Below are 12,447 nucleotides of genomic sequence, written 5' to 3'. Positions count from 1 at the left end.
CTGTCATTGGTAGGATTTTAGAGTCCATTATTAAAGATGAGATTGCAGCGTACTTGGAACTTCATGGTAAAATATGGCTGAGTCAGCACAGCTTTTTTCAAGAGGCAGTCATGCCTGACAAACATATTATAATTCTTTGAGGATGTAACAAGTAAGTTAGACAAAAGACAGCCAGTGGACGTGATCTATTTGGATTTTCAGAAGGATTTTGACAAGGTGGCACACAGGAGGCTGCAAAATAAGACAAGGGCCCATGATGTTAGCCCTTGGATAGAGGATTGAGGATTGGCTGACTGGCAAAAAGCAGAGTGAAGGGATTAAGGGATGCTAATCAATGACTAATGGAGTTCTACAGAGGTTAGTGTTGGGACCACAACTATTCATGTTATACATTAATGATCTGGGTGAAGGAATTGAGGGCACTGTTGTTCAGTTAGCTGATGAACAAAGATAGGTGGAGGAACAGGTAAAGCTGAGGAGGCAGGGAGGCAGCAGAAGGAGTTGGACAGGCTAGGCGAGTGGGCAAAGAAGTGGCAGATGGAATACACTGTGGGAAAGTGTGAAGTAATGCACTTCAGTAGGAGTGTAGACTATTTCATAAATGGGGAAAGACTTTGGAAATCTGATGCACAAATCGACTTAGAAGTGCTCATTCAGGACACTGAAAATTAACATATAGGTTTAGTTGGCAATTAGGAGGCCAAATGTAATGTTAGCAATCATTTGAAAATGGCTAGAATACAAAAGCAGGGATGAACTGCTGAGGTTGTAAAGGGCTCTGGGCTTACTGCATTTGGAATATTGTGAGCAATTTTGGGACCTCTAAGGAAGAACGTGCTGGAAATGGAATGGGTACAGAGGAGGTTCACAAGAATGATCCCAGGAAGAAAGGGCTTATCATACGATGAGGACTCAAGGTATGTAAAGGGGAGTTCAGAATGATGAGAGGGGATCTCATTGAAACTTACAGAATACTGAGAGGCCTGGTTAGAGCGGATCTGGAGATGGTGCTTCCATTAATAGGAGAGACTAGGTCCCAAGGGTAGAGCCTCAGAGTGAAGAGATGACCCTTTATTACTGAGCTAAGGAGGAATTTCTTCAGTCAGAGGATGTTGAATCTATGGAACGTATGCTACATAAGGCTGTGGAGGTCAAGTCATTGACTGTACTTAAAACAGAGATAGATAGGTTCCTGGTTATGAGGTCAGAAATTACATGGAGAATGCAGGAGAGAGGGTTGGGAAACATATTAGCCAAGATTGAATTATGGTCCAATGACTCAATGGACCACTGTTATTTGTCAAGGGTAGGACTTACATGCTTAATGCTAAGGTCGGGGAGAGTTACTAAACAAAGAGACCTTTGGAGTGCAAGTTCATAGTTTCTTGAAAGTGAAGTCGCAGGTAGTTGGGATAGTGAAGAAGGTGTTTGGTATGCTTTCCTTTATTGGTAAATGCATTGAGGACAAGAGTTGGGAGGTCATGTTGTGGCTGTATAGGACATTGGTTAGGCCACTTTTGGAATACTGTGTGCAATTCTAGACTCCCTGCTATAGGAAGGATGTTGTGAAACTTGAAAGTGTTCAGAAAAGATTTACATGGTGTTCTCAGGATTGGAGGGTTTGAGTTGTAGGGCTGAATAGGCTGAGGCTATTATCCCTGGAGCATCAGACGCTGACAGGTACCTGATAGAGGTTTATACAATCATACGGGGCACAGTTAGGGTAAATAACCAAGGTCTTTTCCCTAGGGTGGGGGAGTCCAAAGTGAGAGGGCATAGGTTTAAGGTGAGAGGGGAAAGATTTAAAAGGGACCAAAGGGACACCTTTTCACGCAGAGGGTAGTGTGTATATGGAATGAACTGCCAGAGGAAGTGGTGGAGGCTGGTACAATTACAACATTTAAAATGCATCTGGATGGGTATATGAATAGGAAGGGTTTGGAGGGATATGGCCAAATGCTAGCAAATGGGACTAAATTTGTTTAGAATATCTAGTCGGCACGGATGAGTTGGAGCGAAGAATCTATTTTTAGATTAGATTAGATTACATTACAGTGTGGAAACAGGCCCTTCGGCCCAACAAGTCCACACCGACCCGCCGAAGCGAACCCACCCATACCCCTACATTTACCCCTTAGCCAACACTACGGGCAATTTAGTACGGCCAATTCACCTAGCCCTGCACATCTTTGGACTGTGGGAGGAAACCGGAGCACCCGGAGGAAACCCACGCAGACACGGGGAGAACGTGCAAACTCCACACAGTCAGTCGCCTGAGGCGGGAAGTGAACCCGGGTCTCTGGCGCTGTGAGGCAACAGTGCTAACCACTGTGCCACCGTGCCGCCCACAATAGTGAAAGGGCTCTGGGCCTGTCAGCGTCTGATGCTCCAGGGATAATAGCCTCAGCCTATTCAGCCCTACAACTCAAACCCTCCAATCCTGAGAACACCATGTAAATCTTTTCTGAACACTTTCAAGTTTCACAACATCCTTCCTATAGCAGGGAGTCTAGAATTGCACACAGTATTCCAAAAGTGGCCTAACCAATGTCCTATACAGCCACAACATGACCTCCCAACTCTTGTCCTCAATGCATTTACCAATAAAGGAAAGCATACCAAACACCTTCTTCACTATTTCTGTGGTGCACATCTCTATGACTATTTATAGAAACAATTTGGATGAGCATATTGGAAGCATAGTTAATAAGTTTGCAAATGACAACATTTTTCATAAAGTAGACAGCGAAGAAGAGTATCTAAAGGTACAACAGATCTTGATCAGATGGGCCAATGGACCGAGGAGTGGCAGATGGTGTTTAATTTAGATAAATACAAGCTGTTACATTTTGGTAAGTTGAACAAGAGCAGGACTTACACAGTTAATGGTAGAATCCTGGGGAGTATTGGTTAACAGACAGACCAAGGAGTACTGGTTCATAGTTCCTTGAAAGTGGTGTCACAGGTAAACAGGGTAGTGAAGAAGGTGCTTGGCATGCTCGCCTTCACTGGTCAGAGCATTCAGAATGGGATGTTGGTGAGGCCACTTTTAGAGTATTGTGTACAGTTCGGGTTGACCTGTTATAGAAATCTTATTATTAAATTGGAAAGGATACAAAAAAGATGTACAAGGATGTTGCCAGTGTTTGAGTTGTAAGGAGAGGCTTTATAGTCTGGCACAATTTTCCTTGAAGTGTAGGAGATTGAGGGGTGACCTTATAGAGGTTTATGAAATCATGAGGGACACAGATAGGGTAAATAGCAAAGATAGGGGAGTTCAAAACTAGTGGCAATAATTTTAAGGGGAGAAGAGAAAGATCTAAAAGGGACCTGAGGGGCAACCTTTTCACACAGAAGGTGGTTTGTATGCGGTATAAACTGCCTGACAAAGTGATAGATGCAGGTACTGTTACAACATTTAAAAGACATTTGGACTGGTGCATGAATAGGAAAGGTTTAGAAGAATATGTGCCAAATGCAGGCAAACAGAACTAGTTCAGTTTGGGAGACCTGGTTGGCATGGACCAGTTGGACTGAAGGGTCTGTTTCTGTGCTGCTTGTTTCTATGAAGGACCTAGTTCTGTGCCTATTTCTTATGGCCTCAAACTGTAAGAAAGTGTGAACAGTTTTGTGCCCCTTATCTGGCATCAGAGGCAGTCCACAGGAGGTTCACTCGGCTGATGCCAAGTATGAATAGGCTGGGTTAAGTAAGTTGGGCTTGCAATTGTTTCATTCAGTTTAAAGAATATGAGGTGACCTAATTGAAACAGGCAAGATTCTTAGGCGGTTTGACATGGTACGTGCAGAATGGTTCCTTCCCCTTGTGGGAAATTTTAGGACCAAACAGTATCATCTCAGTATAAGTGGTCGCACATTTCAGACAAACATGAAGTGGAATTTCTTCTCTCAGAGAATTTTTTGTAGAAGCTGAGTCATTAAGTACGCTCCAAGTTGAGATAGGCAGATTTTTAACTGGTAAGGGAATCAAAGTTATGGGGAAAAAGCAGGACAGTGGAATTGAAGATTATCAAATCAGCCATGATCTCACTGAATAGTAAAGCAAACTCAATGGGCTGAATGGCCTACTTCTGCTGCTAGGTATTATGGTCTTATTGTCACTATGACATAGAAGTATGTCAGAGTAATCAATCAAAAGTCAATATTTTTTCATAAATATATGAGTTACCAACAATATAAATTTTAATTAAACATGAATTTACAAAGGAAAAAAATTATGTTCATTTATTTGAATAGGCTGTGCAAACAACATTAATATAACATTTACAATAGTTGTTTTAAGCACAGTTCATTTGTCTAGCTTCATAATAAATCAAATATGCAGGACAACACAAGCAGTTTGAATTTCCATCACTTCATTATACCAGATTATTTTTAGCATAAAGAGTTTTAAAAATCACACAACACCAGGTTGTTGTTCAACAGGTTTATTTGGAAGCACTAGCTTTTGGAGCACTGCTCCTTCAGGTGGCTGTGGAGCATTAGATCATAAGACAGAGAATTTATAGCAAAATATTACAATGTCATGAAACTGAAGTGATATATTGAACAAACCTGGATTGTTAAGTCTTCTTTTAGAATGGGTTGCAAGTTTCGGTTCATTAATATGTAAGCCCCAGAACTTCTTTTAAGTCACCTTCTCGAGATAACTTAAGGTTTTATAACAAAAGGTGACATCAGCTCAGGCAATGCATTAAAGGTGTGAGGTCAGAAGTCTGTCTGTATTTCAATCTTGAGTCAGACTGGTTCTGTTTCCAAAGTGGAATTTACAAAATATTACATGGATTGACTGCCTGCATTGACTGTGTTTGAAGTGACAGAGGAGGACTATTTTAGAAAGTAACCACAACGCCACACATTTTAAATTATGGAAAAGGAGGAAGATGGTCTGGGGTAAGGTAATTTTTAAAAAAGAAATAAGGCAGGATTTGGCCAAAATAAATTGGGTCCAGATACTTGAGGGTAAATAAATAATAAAATAGTGGGAGGTATTCCAAAAGGTCTTGGTGGGAGGGGGGGGGGTGTACAGTAGGGTGAAATGTTGGGAGCAACAAGCCCAGAAAACTATGGATGTCTATGAATGTTAGGACTGGATAAAAAGGAAAAGAGAGACATATAACAGGTACAAAGGGAGCAAAACAACAGAGTTGAAACTTTATTGCTGGAACAGCACAGCAGGTCAGGCAGCATCCAGGGAACAGGAGATTCGACGTTTCGGGCACAGGCCCTTCTTCAGGAATGAGCAGAGAGTGTTCAGCAGGAGAAGATAAAAGGTAGGGAGGAGGGACTTGGAGGAGGGGCGTTGGAAATGTGATAGGTGGAAAGAGGTCAAGGTGAGGGTGATAGGTCGGAGTAGGATGGAGGCGGAGAGGTCAAGAAGAAGACTGCAGGTCAGGAAGGCGGTGCCGGGCTGGAGGGATTCGGCTGAGACAAGGTGGGGGGAGGGGGGATGAAGAAACTGGTGAAGTCCAAGTTCATCCCCTGTGGTTGGAGGGTTCCCAGTCGGAAGATAAGACGCTCCTCCTCCGACCGTCGCGTTGTTGTGGTTTGGCGGTGGATGAGTCCAATGACCTGCATATCCTCGGTGGAGTGGGAAGGGGAGTTGAAATGCTGTGCTACAGGGTGGTTGGGTTGGTTCGTCCGGGTGGCCCAGAGGTGCTCTCTGAATCGCTCCGCAAGTAGGCGGCCTGTCTCCCCAATATAGAGGAGGCCACACGGCTGCAGCGGATGCAGTAGATGATGTGGGTGGAGGTGCAGGTGAATCTGTGGCGGATATGGAAGTTTCCTTTGGGGCCTTGGAGAGAAGTGAGGGGGGAGGTGTGGGCGCAAGTGTTGCACCTCCTGCGGTTGCAAGGGAAGGTGCCGGGAGTGGAGGTTGGGTCGGTGGGGGGTGTGGATCTGACGAGAGAGTCACGGAGGGAGTGGTCTTTACGGAATGCTGATAGGGGAGGGGAGGGAAATATATCCTTGGTGGTGGGGTCCGGCACCTTCCCTTGCAACCGCAGGAGGTGCAACACTTGCGCCCACACCTCCCCCCTCACTTCTCTCCAAGGCCCCAAAGGAACCTTCCATATCCGCCACAGATTCACCTGCACCTCCACCCACATCATCTACTGCATCCGCTGCAGCCGGTGTGGCCTCCTCTATATTGGGGAGACAGGCCGCCTACTTGCGGAGCGATTCAGAGAGCACCTCTGAGCCACCCGGACGAACCAACCCAACCACCCTGTAGCACAGCATTTCAACTCCCCCTCCCACTCCACCGAGGATATGCAGGTCATTGGACTCATCCACCGCCAAACCACAACAACTCGACGGTCGGAGGAGGAGCGTCTTATCTTCCGACTGGGAACCCTCCAACCACAGGGGATGAACTTGGACTTCACCAGTTTCTTCATCCCCCCTCCCCCCACCTTGTCTCAGCCGAATCCCTCCAGCCCGGCACCGCCTTCCTGACCTGCAGCCTTCTTCTTGACCTCTCCGCCTCCATCCTACTCCGACCTATCACCCTCACCTTGACCTCTTTCCACCTATCACATTTCCAACGCCCCTCCTCCAAGTCCCTCCTCCCTACCTTTTATCTTCTCCTGCTGAACACTCTCTGCTCATTCCTGAAGAAGGGCCTGTGCCCGAAACGTCGAATCTCCTGTTCCCTGGATGCTGCCTGACCTGCTGTGCTGTTCCAGCAATAAAGTTTCAACTTTGATCTCCAGCATCTGCAGACCTCACTTTCTCCAGCAAAACAACAGAGGCCTAGAGAAATATGGGAAGTGCAGCGAGGAACTCAAGAAAGCAATTAGGAGACCAAAGAGGGTCTCTGGCAGGCAGAATTATGGAGAACCCCATTTATTCCATGAGTATAAAGGTGAAGGGAATCACCAGGTTGAGAGAAGGGCCTATTAGGGAACAAAGGAGCAATATGCTGGGAAGCCAGGTGAGAGTGTTAAATGAATACTTCACATCTGTCTTTACTGGGAAGAAGGAAGATACAAGTACAGAATTCCAGAAGATGAACTGTGAAATTCTCGAGTAGGTTGATATGTAAGAAGCGAGGAGATATTAGAGGTTTTGGCAGATTTAAAAGTGGACAAATCACCACTTCAGGTAAGGGTAGTGGGGCAAGGTTCAAGCAGGGACTGTCATCATGGTTCATTCAAATGTGAGGTCATGCCTAACAAATCTGGCTGAATTCTTCGAGGAGGTGACCAACTATGTGGATGAGGGTATAGCCGTTGATGTAGTTTATATGGATTGAGAAAGAAGATTATAGACTTGTAGGATCCAGGGTAACTTAGCAAGATGGATCCAAAACTGGCTCAGTGACAGGACACAGAGGGTGATAGTAGAAGGCTGTTTGGATGGCAGGAGCTTGGTGTGTAGTGGCATACCACAACATTCTGGAATGAAGAATCTAATGATGACCATGACTCCATTGTCAATTGTCAGGAAAAACCCATCTGGTTCACTAATGTCCTTTAGGGAAGCAAACTGCTGTCCTTGCCTGATCTGGCCTACAATCCACAATGTGGTTGATTCATAACTGCTCTCTGGGCAATTATTGCTTGCCTAGCTAGAAATTACCTCATCCTGTGAATGAATAAAAAAGTCCCTGAACCTAAAATATCTGGCTCCAAGATATGTGTGCTTCCTACTGAGGCACGACTTCCAATTCTTATTTGCTGATTAAATGACTACACTCTGTTTGGAGAGATAACTCGCCCTCCTGTTATTCTCAATCTAACAGCCGCCTTTTACGTAATGATTACATTGCTCCCCTCCAACACCTCTCCACTATTGTCCATTTGGGTGGGATTGCACTTAAATGGTTCTATTCTTATTTACTAATAGTAACCAGAGAACCATTTGCAATCTCCTTTTATACCCTTACTTCTGGCATATCCAAGTATTTATCCTTGGCCCCCTCCTATTTCTTGTCTACATGTTGCCCTTCGAGATTGCATCCAAAAGCACAGTATTAGTTTTCACATGTATGCTAATGATATAAAGCTCCAGTACAGAACTTTCACAGCTCCTCCTACATTATCAGTGTACTGACGTCAAGACAGAAAGCAGAAACTTACTTTGTCTTTCATCCTCACAATAAAAATTTCCCCGACTCCATCCCTCTCCCTGGAAGTTACCTGAGACTAGAGGAGATAGTTTGCATCCTTGGTGTATTATTTGATTTGGAGATGAGCTTCTGCTCACATATCTGCAGCAATAAGACTGCCTATTTTCTCTTTTCAACAGCTGAGTTTGCTCCTCATAGTCAACTCCATTTTCTCTTGGAACCTTCACCAAAGCCTTTGTTAGCTGTAGATTAAACACATTATTCCATCACACTCCTCAACGATAATCCACCTTCCTACATTTCTGGTGTTTGTTGATCTAAATTGAAACATCGAAACCACAAGCAGAGGTAGACCATTCAGCTCTTTGATCCTGCTTTGCTATTCAATATGATCATGGCTGATCTTCTATCTCAATGCCATATTGCCACTTTCTCCTATACTCCTTGATGTTTTTAATATCTAAAAGATTTATCAAACTCTTTCTCAAATATAATCAGTAATTTGGCCTCCACAGCCTTCTATGGTAGAGAATTCACAGGCTGACTACGTTTTGAGTCAAGACTTCTTTTTTCCTCATCTCAGTCCTAAATGGCCTAATGTATATCCTGAAGCAGTGAACCCTGGTTCTAGACTTGCCAGTCATGGAAAAACATCTTCCCTGCATCTAGTCTGTTTAACGCTGTTGGAATTCAAATGTTTCATCCAGATTCCCCTCATCCTTCCAAACTACTAAGATACAGACCAAGCTGAATCACCTCCTAAGACAACCCTGCCATCCTTGGTATCAGCCTAGAAAACCTTAGCTGTACTCCCTTTATGGCAGGTACATTCTCTCTTAGGTTGGGAGACAAAAGCTGTATGCAATACTACACATTTAACCTTAGCAAGGCCCTGTATAAATGCATTAAGATATCCCAAATCTGAACTCAAATCTTCCTGTAATGAAGGCCAATATACATGTGCCCTTGTAATTGCTTGCTACGCCTGCTTGTCTACTTTCATAGGCTGGTATACAAGGACATTTAATCCCTTTGTATGTTCATATTTCCCAATATATCACCCTGAAATGCATAATTTCACATTTGTATATGTTGTACTGCATTTGTCTGCATCATATTTGCTACTGAAGCCTTCCTCAAAGCTCTAGACTTGACTTTTGCTCACATCAAGCATCATACTGATTTTAAATATTCATCGTCATCTTCAAATCCTGAATGTCTTCATCCCCATCTCTGCAATCACCTCCAGGTTCACAACCCTCCAAAATATCAAATTCTGGATTCTTTCGCATCCCTGATATTAATGGCTCCACTATTGTTGACCATGCCTTCAGTTGCCCATACCCCCAAGTTTTTGAATTTATTCGCTAAACCTCCCTACTTTCCTTTTCTCCTTTAAGACACCACTTAAAACTGAATTCTTTGACCAAGATGTCATAAAATCCTACCATATGGAAGCAGGCCATTCAACTCATTGACACTCATTAATGCTCTTTATGGAGGGAAATCTGCCCTCCATTTCTGGTCTGGCCTGTATGTTACTTCTGTCCCACAGAAATGTACTCGACTCTTATCAGTTCTCTTAAATGGTTGAGCAAGGCACTCACTTCAAAATGGAGGGGGGACCAATTAGAGGCAGGAACAAATATCAGCATTTTGATGTCTACATCCATGAACCTAGCCTCAGAATTAAAAGTGATGCCGGTCTCTTAGCTGGAATCTGTGAATGTGGCAGCCATTGCAGAAATATATTCTACATCATTCTCCTTTTCCAATTCCTCCAAGAGATGGTATAGAGGTAGGAAGTAGTGCAACAAAGTGGTTGCTATTCATCTTGCATTTGGTTCAGTGTCTGAAGTACATGTTGGATCGTGCATCTAGGAGTGTGCAATAATAAAACTAGAAGGCCTAGAAGGCAGTATTCGTAGCTACTGTAGAAGGATGTGTATGGAAGTATGGAGCAAGAATAGATTAGTGGAAATTAGAGATCAGGATTAGTTGTACATTTGCAAACAAGTTGGAGTGGCCACTTACTCTGTTTGGCCAGTGCAATCTCCAGTTGCACTGCTCCTCAGAATGAGCTCATGCAGATGTGATTGATCACCACTAATCAGGTTCTGCACTAGAACAGAAGAGCAAGAGTACACTGTTCAGCCCATTAATCCTGCTCTGCCATTCGTTATAGCTGATCTGGGACTTCAGTTCCACTTTGCTATCTGGTTCCCATATCCCTTGATTCATTGAGACACCAAAAATCTATCTCAGCCTTACATATTGTCAACAATAGAGCACTCACAACCCTCTGAATGGAGAATTCCAGAGATTCACAATCCTTTAATTGAATAAATATTTCCTATCCTATTTGTAAATGATTGTTCTCTTATCCAGAAACTGTGCCTCCATATTTTGAATGTCTTACCAGCAGAAACAATTTCTGAGTCTACCTCTGTACTCTGCGAGTCTTAAAACAAGTGTCTGTCCTTATTTTCACTCATAACCAGATTGAGAATTAACTTTCCCATTCTTTAAAAAAAGTGAGACTGGATTTCCCTTGATTCCTCTATGAAGTCAGTACTCACCAAAAAGACTACAACAGTGTTAAAATTAAATCAGAAGTAGGGATTATTTCTTGTACTCTCAGACATGGTGGCACGCTGCACAACACAGGCACATTTACAAATGTAAATGGAGACACAGAATCAGAAAAGGTTTCAAAAATTATACAATCAGTAACAATTTACGTATAAAATAACCAAGGGATACCAGTTTTACAAAGTCCTTTTTTTCAAGATGGAGTCCAAAATTGGAGTTGACACCCTGGAATTCACCTTATTATCTTCAAAAATCTATTAAAGTTTTATGTGGAAGTTTTCTAAAATGACACGTTTACGTCAGTGTTTGACAAAAAAAGGAACACTCTACTTTCCGATAGTGGAAGATACCTGGATACAATTATAATATAATAATTAGCACTGCACACCCATAAAGAAGTGCCTAGATGTTGATTGTCGAGCTGACATTGACTGCAGATGTGTCTGGAAGATTCCCAAATCCATTTACAGGATTACAGATTTCGGTTTAATGTGTATTTAAAACCGTCGCTATAAGAATTTTTTTTTAACTCTGCTCATAACCAGTAATGCCCATTTATAATCTTGTAGACTTCAATGAGACCACCTAGGAGAAAGTGAGGACTGCAGATGCTGGAGATCGGAGCTGAAAATGTGTTGCTGGAAAAGCGCAGGTCAGGCAGCATCCAAGGAGCAGGAGAATCGACGTTTCGGGCATGAGCCCTTCCTGAAGAAGGGCTCATGTCCGAAACGTTGATTCTCCTGTTCCTTGGATGCTGCCTGACCTGCTGCATTTTTCCAGCAATACATTTTCAGCTTCAATGAGACCACCATACATTCTTCTAAATTCCAGACAATATAGGTGCAATTCACTCAACCTCTAATCATAAGATATCTTCTCTCATTCTAGTACCCAGTTTAATGATTTTTTTTTCTGTGCTACCTCCATTTAAAGTATTTGGAGACAAAATATAAAGACAAAAGCTGAATGTATTTGTATAGGAATGTTCTGAACAAAGCCTGCATAACTATAGGAAGACTTCTTTATTCCTTAATGCCAAACCACTCAAAATAAAGGCCAGCATGCCATTGTCTAATTGCTTGTTGCATGTTATTTTGAGTTCCTGAGATAAACGCATTCAGGTCTTTCTGAATACAAACACTTACAAGTTTCAAACCTTTAGGAAAATGTTCTGCTTTTTTATAATGTCATGACTAAAGTGAAAAACCACTTTTCCACACTATTCCATCTGGCACCTTGTTGCCCACTTACAATCTGTCTAACTGGTGCCCTCCATACAACTTACAATGGATCAATAAGATATACTACAATATATACTAATGATTTGGATAAAGAGTAAACAGCTGAAACCCATGCAATGAACCTAGTAGAACTCCATAAGTTGTTACCTTCTCCATTTATATAAGAATTCTAGGCTGACACTCTATTGGAATATTTTTATTAAAATAGTTAATGGCTTGTAAGTGTTGCTGGCTGGGCTAGCAGTTATTGCCGATTTCTAATTGCCCTGGTAACCTGCCGTCTTCAATCATTGCAGCCCACTACTTAGGTTGTGCTGCACAATGGGCATGTTGTCTTTTGGATGAGAGCTGAAACCAAGATGCTGTCTGTCGTCTCAGATGGACATTAAAGTGTCATGAGGAGAAAGTGAGGTCTGCAGATGCTGGAGATCAGAGCTGGAAATGTGTTGCTGGAAAAGCGCAGCAGGTCAGGCAGCATCCAGGGAACAGGAGAATCGACGTTTCGGGCATAAGCCCTTCTTCAGG

Source organism: Chiloscyllium plagiosum, unplaced genomic scaffold, assembly GCF_037043375.1.
Source record: "Chiloscyllium plagiosum isolate Xiang-an unplaced genomic scaffold, Cpla_swu_hap1 HiC_scaffold_1, whole genome shotgun sequence".
Taxonomy (NCBI): Eukaryota; Metazoa; Chordata; class Chondrichthyes; order Orectolobiformes; family Hemiscylliidae; genus Chiloscyllium; species Chiloscyllium plagiosum.
Note: the sequence above shows the minus strand (reverse complement) of the source record.